Source organism: Dasypus novemcinctus, chromosome 13, assembly GCF_030445035.2.
Source record: "Dasypus novemcinctus isolate mDasNov1 chromosome 13, mDasNov1.1.hap2, whole genome shotgun sequence".
NCBI lineage: Eukaryota > Metazoa > Chordata > Mammalia > Cingulata > Dasypodidae > Dasypus > Dasypus novemcinctus.
The window spans coordinates 60460709-60476099 of NC_080685.1; positions in this window are offsets into that span (position 1 = coordinate 60460709).

The following is a 15391-nucleotide window of genomic DNA, read 5'->3' on the forward strand; positions in this document are numbered from 1 at the left end:
AGGTCCAAGGTTCAAACCCAGGGTCTCCTGACCCGTGTGGGGAGCTGGCCCACATGCAGTGCTGATGCGCACAAGGAGTGCCGTGCCACGCAGGAGTGTCCCCAGAGTAGGGGAGCCCCATGCACAAGGAGTGCACCCCATAAGGAGAACACCCCCCCGCGTGAAAAAAGCACAGCCTGCCCAGGAGTAGCGCCACACACACAGAGAGCTGACGGAACCAAAAGAGACACACAGATTCCCAGTGCTGCTGAGAATGCAAGCAGACACAGAACACACAGCGAATGGACATGGAGAGCAGAAAATGGTGGTGGTGGGTGGGGGGTGGGATGGGACAGAAGGGTAGAGAAAAATACATCTTTAAAAAAAAAAAAAGAAAGGAAAAATAGAGCCCCTGGTCCTGCCCTGCTACTTGCTGAATGTCTGGCCTCTGGGTCACCCCAGAAGTGGCAATAGATCTTTCAACTTTGGCTCCCTGAAAGAGCTCTGTGGTAGTTTAAAGATTGTTGTGGAGGTGGTTGGGGCAAAAGTCTACTTTACAAAAGTTTGCCTCATTGTGTCCCAAAAGAGGTCGCATCCTCCTAAAAGAAACAGGATCCAAGAGCTCGAGGACTTTGTCCAGGGTCAGACAGAGGACTGTGACTCCAAATCAGGTCTGTTTGACTCCAAAGCTCATGTTCTTTTCCTATCATACTCTGCCTTCCAGCCTCAACCAGCCCACCCACTTCCCAGGAAAGGGAAGAGGAGGGAAGGCAGCCAGCATTTACTGGACGCTTGCTTACTAGGAGTCATGTTTTGTACTGGCTTTCTTTGCAGGATGGGTGGGGGGGTGGGGAGGGCAGGGTGCATCTCTGGATGGCTTAGAGCCTCTCAGTTAAACAGTGACAGAGACCATTTCAGGATTAACCCCTGCTGATAGGAGCTTTATAGGAAGTGGATATGCTCTGGCATGGAAGCCATGCTGAATTCAGCATCTGATCCTGGTCACTGAAGGTCCAGGGAAATAACAAAAGAACTAGAAACCAACTTCTATTTTCCAAACAACTTTCCTCCTCCTCCCAGGCCCCTAATGCCATGAAAATGATTCCATTTTCTCCACAAGATAGGGAGCAGGGTACTCCTTTAAATCTCACAGAAAAGTTCAAATGGAGGGAGAAAGAGGGAGACATACAAAAGAAGCTAGATAAGGGTTATAAAAAAGACAACTGTGAGAAATAAAGGGACATCCCTCCAATCTTTCTTACCAAAAAATCTTCACTTCTTTTTTTTTTATCCACTTGTTTTATTTCGGAATGACATCGTCTGGATATGGGGCAGTTCTATGCACTTGTTACATTGTACAAAGTCAAGGTTTGCAAGAGGAGATAGGGAAGAACAGAATGTTAAACACAGAATTTTTCTCTGGCACAGTGTTTAATGTTGGTATTTTAATAAAGAAATGACAAAACAGGGAATGCCCTGACAATGTTTTTTAAAATTTTATATTCACAGTGGGATCCCTTGTAGAAAGGGCTGGTACTCCTTCCAAAAAAAGTGTACACTTGCAGATAGTTGTGGTCATATAAATTAGCAAAATACTTTGGAAAGTACAACATGTATCCTGAGCCATAAAATGGTTCATACATTTTGATCCAATGAACTCTTTGAGGAAAAAGTTATAAACACTAAAGACATTCATAACGGTTTATAATTGTGAAACATTAAAAGCAATCATGATATTCAATACTGTAGGAATAACTGACTAAATTACTATATATTCATATGATGGAATAGTATGCAACCACTAAAATGATAAATATTAAGACATGAAGCATAGAAAATGTTTGTAGGCGACAAGCAGTGGTGTGCTGCAGTTGGCCCACACTGACTTGTGAGAGCCAGTTGTATGTTTATCTTCCCAACTCTGCATTCAGTGATACCATGTCAGTTGAATGAAATTGGCCATGACGGGAGTATATAAACCAAGGAAATGGGCAGAGCCTACTGATTAGGGTACCCCCACCCCATCCCATCCACAGAGAGCCCATCGGTAAACATTTCTCAGCACACCTTTGGCTATAACTTATGTAAAAAAGGCTACAAAGTTGTATGGGTACTACTGCTATAACAATATTAAAATTAGGTATCAATAAAGATAAGAAGTAGAGGAAAACAAGGACAAATGAAAAGAAAATTATTGTGGTTGTTTATTGTTATGACCTTATTTATATAAAACGCATTTTAAATGTTTAGAGCTAGACTTCTGTTTTCATTATAACCAAGTAAGTTCCTATGTACTTACCCTCTCACAAATAAGAACTGTAATCTCTGGGGAAAAAATTTAAAACTGTATGAAGGCATTGGAGAATGAAAAAATTATGCTTGCAAATGAATGGAAAAGTAGGGACCTCAAAAGAGAAAAATGGAAATCATAAAAAATAACCTACTGGAAATTCTAAACTAAAAAGTACAATATCTGAAATTTTAAAATAAACATGGAATAGGCTTAAGAGTAGACTGGAGATGACTGAAGAAAAATCTAGTGAATTATTTGAAAATAGATCAATAGAAAAATTCAATCTATGAAGAGAGAAAAAGAAAATTGAAAAAAAATCAGAAAAGAGTTGCAGGGACTATGAAGCCTGTGGAGCATGTAATTGGAGTCACCAAAGGAGAAGAAAGAGAGAATGGAGACAAAAAAAATATTTGAAGAAATAATGACTGAATCTTTCCCAAATATGGTGATGAAGCAAAAGGCAGAGTAGAAAGCAAATAATAAAATGTTAGATATAAATCCAACCAAATCAATATTACATTATAATTTAATGGATTAAAAACTTCAATTAAAAGGCAGAGAGGGACACGGATGTGGCTCAAGTGATAAGGCCTCTGCCTACCATTCAACCTGGGTTCAATTCCTGGGGCCTCCTAGTGAAAAAGAAGAAGAGAAAGCATGCCTGTATGGCAAGCCAGTGCCCGTGTGGTGAGCCGAGTGCCCGCACAGCAAGCTGAGTGCTCATGTGGGTGCCCGCACAGGGAGCCCAGTGCCACGTGGTGAGCCGAGTGCCCATGCGAGTGCCCACGTGGCAAGCCAAGAGCCCACGTGATGAGCCAGTGCCTGCGCAAGTGAGTCACACAGCAAGATGATGACACAACAAAAGAAAGATGAAGGGGAGAATCAAGGTAAAGCACAGCAGAGACCAGGAACTGAGGTGGTGCAATTGACAGGGAACCTCTCTCCCTATCAGAGGTCCCCAGGATTGAATCCCAGTGAATCCTAGAGGAGAAAGATGAGAAGATCGAAAGAGAGATAGATACAGAAGATCACCCAGCAAATGGGCACAGACAGCAAAAACAGAAGGGCAGGAAAGGGGGAGGGGAAGGAAATAAATAAAAAGTTTTTTAAATTTTTTAAATAAAGGCTTTTAAAAAAGCAGAGATTGTCAGAATGAATAAAAAGTGAGACCCAACTCTATGCTGCCTCTAGAGACACACTTTAAATATGAAGACAGATAATTTGAAAGAAAATGCGTAGGAAAACATATATCATGTAACCAATTAGTATGGGGTATAGAGGAGTATAGTATATGTAAAATAGAATTCAAAATCAAAGAGTATTAGCAAAGATAATACTGTACTGATTAAAGGATCGACTCATTAGGAAAACATAACAATCATAAATGTGTATGTGCTTAGTAATAGAGGCTCGAAATACATAAAGCAAAAGTCAACAGAAGGAAAAAGAGAAATAGACAGTTCTACAATCACAGTAAGAAAATTTTAATATCTCTCAGCAATTGATGGAACAACTAGGCAGTAGAACAACTAGACAGTAATAGTCAAAAAGCCAAGAGGATTGAACAACATCATCAACTGCCTTGGCCTACGTGGTATTTACAGAACACTACACCCAACGACTGTAGAGTACACATTCCTTTAAAGTGCACATGATACATTCCTCAAGATAGACCAAATGCAGGGCCATAAAACAAGTCTTAATAAATTCAGAAGGATTAAGAGCATGCAGGTTAAAATATAACCTCAATGAAGTTAAATTGGAAGTCAATTACTAATATATTTAGGAAAATCTCTAACATTTGAAAATTAAGTGACATACTTCTAAATAATCATCAGTCAAAGCAAACATTACAAGGAAAATTAGAACAAAATATTTCAAGCCAGTGTAGGGGGAAATGTGTTTACATATGGAATTAGAAATTCATGGGTAAAGTATAAAGGCTTCTTGCCACAATGATGTCACAAGAGAAAAGATAATTTAATGCAAGGAAAAGTAGATTCTAAAGAGGCTGTTTAGGAAAAACTCTCAAGAGGTGATAATTGAATGAAAACCTAAATAATGAGGTGAAAATAAACAATCAAACTAAATAAATAAGGAGAATAAGGAGAATGAGAACATGGTATTAGAAAGAAAGCTGCACCTGTAAGAGAACAAAGGCTCACCCAATCGTGGAGGAGAAAATAATTTTATTAACATTTTGCAAGAACAGTTGCACTACCTGGATAAAATGGCCAGCGCACCAAACAATAAGAAACAATGACATTTATACCCTAAGCCTAACATGCAGATTCCTCTCCTGTTCCCCATTGATTAGGTGCTTCAGGGGTTACAGCCCATCCCAGAAGTCTAATTAACTTACGTGGGTCCCTGCTCTGAGAAGCCTCTCCCATTCCCGACATTCCAGCGGCTTGGTGCTGCTTTCAAATTCAGCCCCACTTTTCACAATTGGCCCCGCCCTCACTTTGGCACCACCCTCGGGTGGCGCCACTTTCAAATTTTGGTGCCAAAGCTGCTAGCACCCTTTCCCTCCTCCTCCAACTGCAGAGCTGGCTTTGGCTTCACCTTCATGTGAAAACTAAACATAACCCTTTCCTTACAATGGGGCTCCCCTTCTCTTTCAAGGGGCCCCAAGAGGAATATACGACGTAGACGGAACAGTGAGCACAAAGCCTAAGGCAGGAACCAAGACCTTTTTTCCTTTAGGCATTTTTAGACCTGCCTTAACAAAATGTCTTCACATCTGGGAGGGAACCAAAATTTTAAAAAAATTAAAAAACTGCAAAATTAATATTAATAAATGTCTATTTAAATGGTATAAGTGTAATTATGTCTTCACCTGTTAAATTAATTGTAAAAATTCATTACATTTGGGCACAATTTGCTGATTAGACTTTCTCACTTTGTATTAATTTTGGAGTATGCACAACAATTACTGAGAAATCATAAATCATAGTCAATTATAACACAGAGGATTTACTCATGGTCAAATCGCTTCCTAAGTGAAATTCTAAGTGTTGCTTCCAAAAGCAGAAATACTTACATAGAAATGTCTATGTAAGCAGGTTTCCTCTCCCCACCGAGAGCATTCACAGAAGATGTACAGGGGCCTGAAGCTTCAGCTGAATGAGCTGCTCAGTTTATCTACCTCAGGTCACCATTATATTCCCAGCATCTGGCACTATGCTGATTATATAACAGATGCTCAATAATTCATAACTATTACAGTGGCAATGATTATCTTTTCTCTTATCAACATTTCCTGAGCATGTCAGGACGCGCAAAGGCAAAAGAGATCTTGTCTCATACAATCAAAGGATGGCCAACTGTGTAGGACTGTAATAGACTGTGACTACTTTTAAGACAAGATTGATAATATAAATAAGTTTCTAGGAACGTGTAACTTTTGTTTCAGTTAAGAAAGCAAAGCTGGGAAGAGAAGATCCTGAATGTCAGCTGGAAGAGTTCAGGCTCAGCAAGTGGCTGGCAGCATTCATTTTTTTGTGGAAGTACAGTAGCGGACACCTCGTTCCGACTCCCCTCCCAGAACCCAGGTTGCAAGCACCTAGCTGGAGGTGAGGCAGGGCCGACCACCAAGCCACAGGGACATGTGAATGGCTGTTTCTGGGCACAGTCGGCCTAGAGAGCACACCCTCTCAAGGGGCTGGGAGGAAGCCAGGGCAGAAGCGAAGTGATTGAACCAGAGAGGCCTCAACGGAGCAAACGGGTTCAGTAAAGGAGGGTGGAACTGCAGTTAATCCTTCACGGTGTCTGTTGAGAGCAAGGCCATATGAAAATAAGAATGAGACACCTGGACAATGCTGTGTTCACCTGGGAACATAAAAACACACAACATTTCATGTGGGCCATTCATTCGACAAGCATTAATTGACTATCTAGTAGGTGTCAGGCAACTTCTTGCGGGATAGTTTTTCTTATTTCTATATTTTTGCGATGGGTAATTTTACACATCCACTCGGTTAGGTTTTAGCACTCAGTGTTACACTGGCCTAGATGTTGTGTGGAGGTATTTTGTAGATGGGATTAGCATCTACAATGAGGTGGTTTTAAGCAAGGTGAAAAGCCTTCATTAATTGGATGGGCCTCATCCAAAAAGCTGAAGGCTTTAAGCAAAGAACTTAAGTTTCCAAAACAAGAAGAAAGTCTGCTTCAAGACTACAACATCAACTCCTCTCGGGATTTCCAGGCTGCCAGGCTCCCCTAACATCACTCTTACTGGAATTTCCAGCCTATAAGCCTGCTGTAAGGAGTTCAGATTTGCCAGCCCCCATAATCTTGTGAGCCACATTCTTATAATGAATCTCTTACTGTGTGTGACTAAGTATGTATCCTGTTGGTTCTGTTTCTTTGAAGAATTTTTCTCCCCCTTTCCACCTTTTAGCACCCAGGTAGCTTGAATCAAGTTTACCTGGGCACCTGAAAATCTCTGCGCGTTCATGACCTTATCTGGACTTGGATATTGCAACCTCCAGGTGTACTTGACCACAGCCTTCTCTATTTTTAAAAATCAATTATCACTTGAGCCCTACCATGTTCCAGGCACTCTGCAGACTCCTTCACATTTTCCTATTTGATCCTCCCAGGGGTTCACCATCTGCTTTGGTCTGCCCAGCCCCCTCTTTCCTCTTCCCCTGGTAACAATAGTCTCTTCTTTGGGGAGCTGCTCCTTTCTTACTCCGGTGTGTGGTTCTGGCTGTGGTTGCGGCTTACAGGGCTCACACGCCCACCCCACCCCACCGAGAGGCTCGTGCACATTCCTGGGATGAGCCAGTTGGGAATGCCCCCTCCCTCGCAGCACGTGCTTGATCTAGGGATGGGCACATGACCCAAACCTGGACCGATATTTCCCCCAGTCTTTTTCTAACTAGGGTCAGGAGGGAAGCTGTGTCTTTCCTTTCCCGTCTCAAGATGTAAGCAAGCCTTTCGGAAACAGCCAAGTTGACAGAATAAAGCCAAGCTACAGAGAATGGGGGTGAGGAAAAAGATGAAATCATGGTATCACTGAGGCCAGGCCTAGTTTTGCCCTACTTTTGACTTTGTTCTTAGAGGCAATCAATTCCCCTTTCTTGCTTCAGCTAGTTCAGGTGAGAATTTTGTTGATTGTAACCAAGAGTCCTGCCTATGATGCTCCTTTAGTTAAAAACAGCAACAAAAACAAGAAAAAACAAAACAAAACTCAGCCCCTCAGGTAGACCCTTCAGCTGCCCAAGAGGCTCAGACCCTGTTGCCTTGACATGCCTTGCAGTTCTTTTGCTTCCTCTGTAGCTATTCCTACCACTGGCTTCTAGCTTGTAGCTCTGGACCAAATAGGAACAAACGGCACTTTCTTTGGTTTCCCTTTGTGCTAAGATAGAGTGGAATTTTCAGATATAAAATTCTGAGAGTTAACAGGAATGAAACAAATAACAGGAGGCAATAAAGTTACAAAACAGACCCGATTACAGCGTTGAAGTCTCCAGCTAGCTTGCTTTTGAGCCTGCAAGCCTCTTCTACTGTGTGAGCTGACTTGAAACTGATTGACTCTAATACTGAGGATCTGGCAAGAGATTTAGCAACCCAGCCTGGATCTCTTGCTTCCTAGCTAGGAGTCTGACCCGACATGGAGGGCAAACCAAATTGATTTATAGGGGGGTGGGGGTATATGGGGACCCCTTATATTTTTTGAATGTAACATTTAAAAAAGAGAGAGAAAAAATTTATAAAAGCAAAAATTTTAAAAATGATTTATAGATGCAATGCAATCCCAATAAAAATCTCAAGCAGGTTTCTTTGGTAGAAGCTCACAAGCTAATTCTAAACTTTATATGAAAATACAAAGAATCTAGAATAACCAAAACAATTTTGAAAGAAACAAAATTTATAAGATTTTTACTAATTTAAAGACTTACTATTGCAGTTCTTCGAAAAGTTAAACATAGCGTTACCATATGACCCAGCAGTTCCACTCTTAGGAATATACCCAAGAGAACTGAAAACATATTTTCACTCAAAAACTTGTATACAAATGTTCATAGCAGCATTATTCATAATAGCCAAAAAGTAGAAACAACCCAAATATACATCAAATGATGAATGGAGTTTCAAAATGTGGTAAAGTTCCAAATAACGGAATATTATTCAGCCATAAAAAAGGCTGAAGTACTGCTTCATGCTACAACATGGATGAACTTTAAAAACATTATGCTGAGTGAAAGAGCCTGACACAAAAAAAGGCCACATATTGTATGATTCCACTTATATGAAATGTCCAGAACAGGCAATTCCATAGAGACAGAAAGTAGGTTAATGATGCTGAGGGAGGAAGACAGTTGACAATCAGGAGTGACTACTAGTGGGTACGGGATATTTTAAAAATACACTATTATTATTCTCTTCCACCCCTAGCTGAGATCTCTCCCTCATCTGTTTGCTTATTGTTTTTGCTTATTGTCTGCTCCTTGTCTGTTTGTTTTTTCTTTAGGAGGCATGGGGAACAAAACCTAGGACCTTCCATGTGTGAGGCAGGCACTCAACTACTTGAGCCACATCCGCTCCATATGGGCATTTTGGGGGAGTGATGAAAATGTTCTAGAATTAGATAGTGGTGATGATTGCATAACCTTGTGAATATAGGAAAAAATCCATGAATTATATACTTTAAAAGGGCAAATGTCAGGAAGTGGATGTGGCTCAAGCAGCTGGGTGCCTGCCTATCAACATGGGAGGGTCCAGGTTTGGTTCCTGGAGCCTCCTAGAAAAGATAAGCAAGATGGTGAGCTGATGTGATGGGCTGGCATGGCGAGCTGACACAACAAGATGATGCACCAAGCTGATGTAGCAAGATGACAAAACAAGGTGACACAACGAAGAGACACAAAAGCGAGAAAGCAAAATGAGACACAACAAGTAGGGAGCAGAGGTGGCTCAAGTGATTGGATGTCTTCCCCTGACATGAGAGGCCCTGAGTTCCGGTCCCAGTGCCTCCTGAAAAAAAAAAAAGAAGAGGAACAGAGAGCAGACAGCAAGTTCAAACAATGAGGGGGAGAGGAGAAGAAATAAATAAATAGATATTTTAAAATTTTAAATATATTATCTTAATATAAAATTGTTAAATATATTATCTTAATGTAAAAATAGATTTACTATAAAGCTACAGTAAGCAAGATAGTGAAATATTTTAATATAGCTTAATGGAATAGAATCAAGAGTCCAGAAATAGACCCACACATATGTCAATTGATTTCTGTAAATGCTGCCATGATAATTCAGGAAGGAAGAGATTTTTTTTTTCCAATAAAAGGTGCCTCTGTGGATAAAAAAGCAAGCAATGATACTTACCTCATACACAAAAAATAAACTCAAAATAGATCAAAGACGTAAGTGCAAAATTTAAAACTATAAAATTTAGAGAAGGAAACAGATAAGAAAATCTCTGTTACTTTAGGGTAGACAAAGTTTCTTAGAATACAAAAAACAAGAACTACAAAAGGAAAAATTGATTAATTACACTTCATAAAGATGAAAGCCTTCTGTTCATCAAGAGATACCATTAAGAAAGTGAATAGGCAAGATTCTGACTGATAGAAAATATTTGCAAAATATATATCTGACAAAGGATTCTTATCCAGCATATATATGTACATAAGTATATGAATAGAACTCTTACAACTCAGTAATATGACGAAAGATTTCAACAGACACCATACCAAAAAAAAAAAAAAAGATTAAAGAATGGCCATGAAAAGATGTTCAACCATTTGTTACTGGAGAAATGAAAAACAAAACCACAAAGAGATGCCAATACCCTTCACAAAAAGTTCTAACAAAGACTGACAACACTAAAGGAAGGATGTGGTGCAACTGGAACTCTCATATATTGATGGTGGGATTATGCTACCTCAGGGAAAGTTACGACAATTTCTTCTAAAACTAAATATACAGCAAACCTATGAACCAGACATTCCACTTCTAGGTATTTTTGCAAGAGAAATTAAAACATATGTCCACAATATGACTGTACAAGAATAGTCATAACAATTTTATTTATGACCCAAAACGGAAAACAGCTCAGGGGTCCATCAAGAGGAGAATAGATCAAGTATGGCATATTCATACAAGGAAACACTACTCAGCCAGGAATATGGAATGTATGCTTCCATTTATATATAGTTCTAGAACAGGCTAATCTAAATTACAGTGACAGAAAGCCAATCAGTGGTTGCCTAGGCCAGGGGCGATGGAGTGAAATGGACTTCAAAGTGCATGAGAGAACAAACTATATGGGGATATAGGAACGTTCTGTATTTTAACTGTATTGTTGATTACACAGGTAGACACATTTCTCAAAACACATTAAACTGTACCCTTGAAATGGGTGGATTTTATTGTACAGAAACTATACTTCAATAAAGTTGATTTTTTAAAAAGCAATACATGCTGTTCATATGCTGATTGAATCCTGAATCTCAGCAAAGGTACAGCCAATTCATTGGACTCACTGAGGACAACTAACAAAAGGATGATGATGGACAATGCCCATCCCCAAAAAGAGAGTATCGACAATTGTAAGCAAGATATTTCCATCCATCTGTCCCCTCTCAGTCAGAAGCAGAGTGGGCATCACCATCCCAAATCCTCAAGATTGAGGAATGAACAAACATAAGGGACCAATGCAACTATGGACCAAAGTGGACATTTTTATTCTAGTAATGGAAGAACTTGTAACAGTGATATAAAGACAGTGGTCATCAGAGATTCTGAGGGGGAGAGTAGGAAGAATAGGTATAACATGGGGCATTCGGGGACAGTGGAATTGTTCTGCATGACATTGCAATGACGGATACAGGTCATTATACATTTTGTCAAAACCTATAAAATTGTGTGGGGCAAAGTGTAAATCACAATGTAAACTATAGACCATAGTAGTAGAAAAGCTTCAATATGTGTTTATCAATTTTAACAAAAGTACCACACTAACGACAGACGTTAATGGGGGAACTGTGTGTGGGAGGAAGAGGTGTATGGAAATCCCTTATATTTTTGAGGTAACATTTATGTAATCTAAAGCTTCTTTAAAAATAAAGGACAAAAAAGTAATATATGAGCATGAAAAAATTTTTCAAATAAAACAAGATCATAAAATAAAAAATTTCCTCCTCTACCACAGCCTCCCCAAAGGTAACATAATCAGTAATACTGTTAAATTAACCAGAGGTATTCTATAAATTTAGAAGTTCATGTATTTAAGAATAATGCGTATATAAACATACATGTATTTGAAATATCTATAAAAACATGATATGATGCATACTGCTTTTTTTCACTTAATACAACTTGGACATCTTTCTGCAGCAATATAAGTTTACGTCATTATTTTCAATGGTTATATGATGAAAAAGAGAAAAGCAGTCTTGACAGCTAGAACTGGCCCTGTACTATTAGCTAGGCCTTAGATTTCCAGTTTCAACATGTGCATTAAATTAATTTGTGTCTAGAGACATCCTTAGAATAGTTTGTAAGTCACTAAGGGCAGATCTGTAGTAATTTAAGCAGGGTCTTTGGTGACACACAGATCTGGTGTTGAAATCCAACTCTGCCATCTTTCCTGTGTGACATTGGGCAAGTCACTTAACTCTCTATGCCTCAAGTGCCACGTGTGTACCAAGGAAATTACAATATCATAGGCTTGTTCTGTGGATGAAGTGAGGGGCAAGGCACTTAGCATTAGCTAGTGGAATTTCCACTCTACCCCATCCCCATAAGAGAGTAAATCGTAGGAAGAATACTTTCAGCTTCTCTCCACCCCTTCTCTCTCTTCACCGAGAGGGAGGACAAGTGACTTAATTGGTAAGTTTGGGAAAAGGAACTTGAGAGGTGTGGCTCAGGCCTGGCTGAAGCCTCTTTCTCTGGGATCTGCCAGCCAGCAGGGATGGTGACTCATCTTGAGAGTGTCAGCCCTTGTGAAAAGGGCCTATTGACTGGGGGACACATTTAATTTTAGGGTGAAGTGTTAGGAATACATCTAAACCACAATCTCTAATTGGATTTATCTGTAATAAAGCTGAGGGGTTTTAATCTGTATTTGTTTCCTGTGCTTGTACCTTGCTCAAAAGTGGAAGGGTATTTTTTTACAGCCCCCCAACCCCCTTTACTTAGCACAGAGCTTGATCCATATGTTTTTTTTCCTTTCCCCTTCCCTGCCCCCCCGCAGTTGTCTGCTCTCTGTGTCCATTTGCTGTGTGTTCTGTGTCCACTTGTATTCTTGTCAGCAATACCCAGAATCCATGTCTCATTTTGTTGCATCATTTTGTTGCGTCATCTTGCTGTGTCAGCTCTCCATGTGTGCAGCACCACTCCTGAACAGGCTGCACTTTTTTCACGCTGGGCAGCTCTCCTTACGGGGTGCACTCCTTGCACATGGGGCTCCCCTACGCAGGGGACACTCCTGCGTGGCACGGCACTCCTTGCGCTGCATCAGCACTGCGCAAGGGCCAGCTCCACACAGGTCAAGGAGGCCCGGGATTTGAACCTTGAACCTCCCATGTGGTAGGTGGATGCCCTATCCATTTGGCCAAATCCGCTTCCCTTGATCCATACTGAGCACTCAGTAATTCCTAAATGGGAGATCATTACATTAGCTTTTTACTCAGGTCCATGAGAGTCACGTTCCTTTCTCTACAGTTCATCCAGAACAATCTTTCTCCAAACTTCAAATTCCAAATTGGGAAAAATGTTTTTCTGCAGATGGGTAATTGGCAAGACCTGCCCTTAGACCCAAGTGCAGATTTACCTTTAGACAGTCAATGATGAGTCAACTATATAACTGTTTTGTGATTTTATGGACCAGCAAAATTTCTAAAAATATTCCAGGGAGAGACCAAATCGGGTGCCAATTTTCAAACATTCCCTTCAGGATAATTTTGTTTTTATCCTTTATCATTGTTGTTTCAGTTTTTAAAAGTAACATTTAATATTTAAATTAGGAAAAATATAATTTCAGAATAAAATAACCACTTTTCACCCTTGGACTAATGAAATCCGTGTCAGGGGCCTTGACCAGTCTGAGCACTTGTAATAGCAACCACTGAGGGAAGCACAGCTGAATAAAAAACACTATCACATCAGCTTTCATAGATGAGAACTATGAACGTAAAGCAACCTCTGTGCCCATTTTACGGATGAAGAAACTGAAGCTCACAAAGAGGAAGGCAGTTGCCAAGGAATGGAGTCAAGTATCCTGACTCCAAGACAAAGTACTCATCTACCATACTCCAGGGTTCCCAAGAGAGTTCCAAACGGATGGCTCTGGGGAGAAGGAAGGTGTCCCCATCCTACCCTTGGTAACCACCCTCTTCCAATTTGTCTCTGCTGCTCCACCCTTCTCCCTCCACATGCTCACACACACTGCAGCTTCCAACATGTGCGGACAGTATTGTAATTCTCTTCAGGAAAATTCTGAGAATGCTCTTGTTACAAAAGGAGTTATATGGACAGAATGAAGCTTATAAACGCCTCTCTTTCACAGTGATAGTGTTATACTTGATTTTTAGTTATCTGTGTTTATCTGTGATGATTAAGTTCATGTGTCAATTTGGTCAAGCAAGTATTGGCCTGATGGTTACTGCGGGGATTTTTCGTGGACTTAAATCATCAGTAAGGTGATTGTATCTACGACTGATCACATCTACCACCAGTTGAGGAGATTGCCTTCAAAAATAAGAGAAGTCTCGTCCAATCAGTTGATGATGATTTCAGAAGGGAGAATTTCCATCTTTACTTCAGGCATCCAGCTTCTTCTGGGGAATTCATCAAAAATGTTCATCAGAGTTCTCAGCTTGTGATGTGCTCTGTGGAATTTGGACTTGCCCAACCCCCAGCCAGGTGAGCCAATTCCTATTTTTAATTTCATAATATTATATATATCCTGTTGCTTCTGCTTCCCTAGAGAACCCTGTCTAATACATGATGTTATACAACAACTGCAGTGTATACCCTTATGACATGGCAGGAAATATTTTAGAGCATCTACTCTGAAAGCCTAAAGTTCACCAGAATAAATCTTCTAACACTATTGCAAAGTTGGCAAGGTCCCCAGAAGTCTTCTATGGGGAAGACTGGGCATCCCTCAGCCCCTCAGCAATGCGGCCTTGTGGCCTTCAGGCATCATTTGATGACTTTCAAGTTCCCAAAATGCTTCAACGCTGATATTGGTCAGAGAGCCCCACCAACAAGACCTTGCGCTTATAGCCTTGTATCTTCTTTCCATTTTAAACAACTAACTTGTTCTTCAGAGGCGGGGTGTCTCTTTGAATTGCCATCAGTTTCCCTAACAAGAGAAACTCTGAGCGTTGGTCCTCCCCCAATATCCCTTTCAGAAAGTGTCCCCTTCTCAATGCTTCAATGGCTATGTCAGAAAGCCTGACGAAAATGGACTCAACCATTACCTTGCTGAGTGACCCTGAGTAAGTCCCTTCACTACGCTGGGCCTCGGTTTCTTTAAGAAATACAGAACACAGCAGCTGGACTAAGCATGAGCAGGAAAGAACAAGGAGTTCAGAAGGAATTGTTTAGCTACCGGCTTCTGCTGGCTTTTCTTTCTAATGACTGGGTAGATTTCCAGTCCTCCATCCCCACCCAGGAGATTTACAGAAGGCTATGTAGTGATCTCCATAGTTGCCTTTCCTGTTCTCCTTTCTAAGGCCCTATGGGCCCAGGTGTAGAGACTCTTTACTAGGTATTTCCCACTCTTCCCTTCCTCTAACCTGTCTTTTGTTTTGGAAGCTGACTTCTAATCAAAGCACCCTCATCCTCCGGCTTTGGTTTGGTGTGGGCAGTGAGAGGCACAGGCAAGAGATGGAAGACGAGAAGGAAGAGAACTAGTTCTTTTCAGCAGAAGCCTCGCTACTTCCCTTCCTGATTCCCACGGTTCTGACGGTGGTAGTATTTTGTGGTTACACCTCCATTTGGGCTGCCCTCTTTCTGGACTCCGACACCCACCAGTTCCCATCACAGAGTTCCCCTCTCCTTTCCTCCTCCTGTCTAGGGATGCTAAAATATGTCTTGAGGTTGCCAGTCCCTCGGTACTATACCATCTCTTGCTAGTTCCTTTACCTTGTAAAG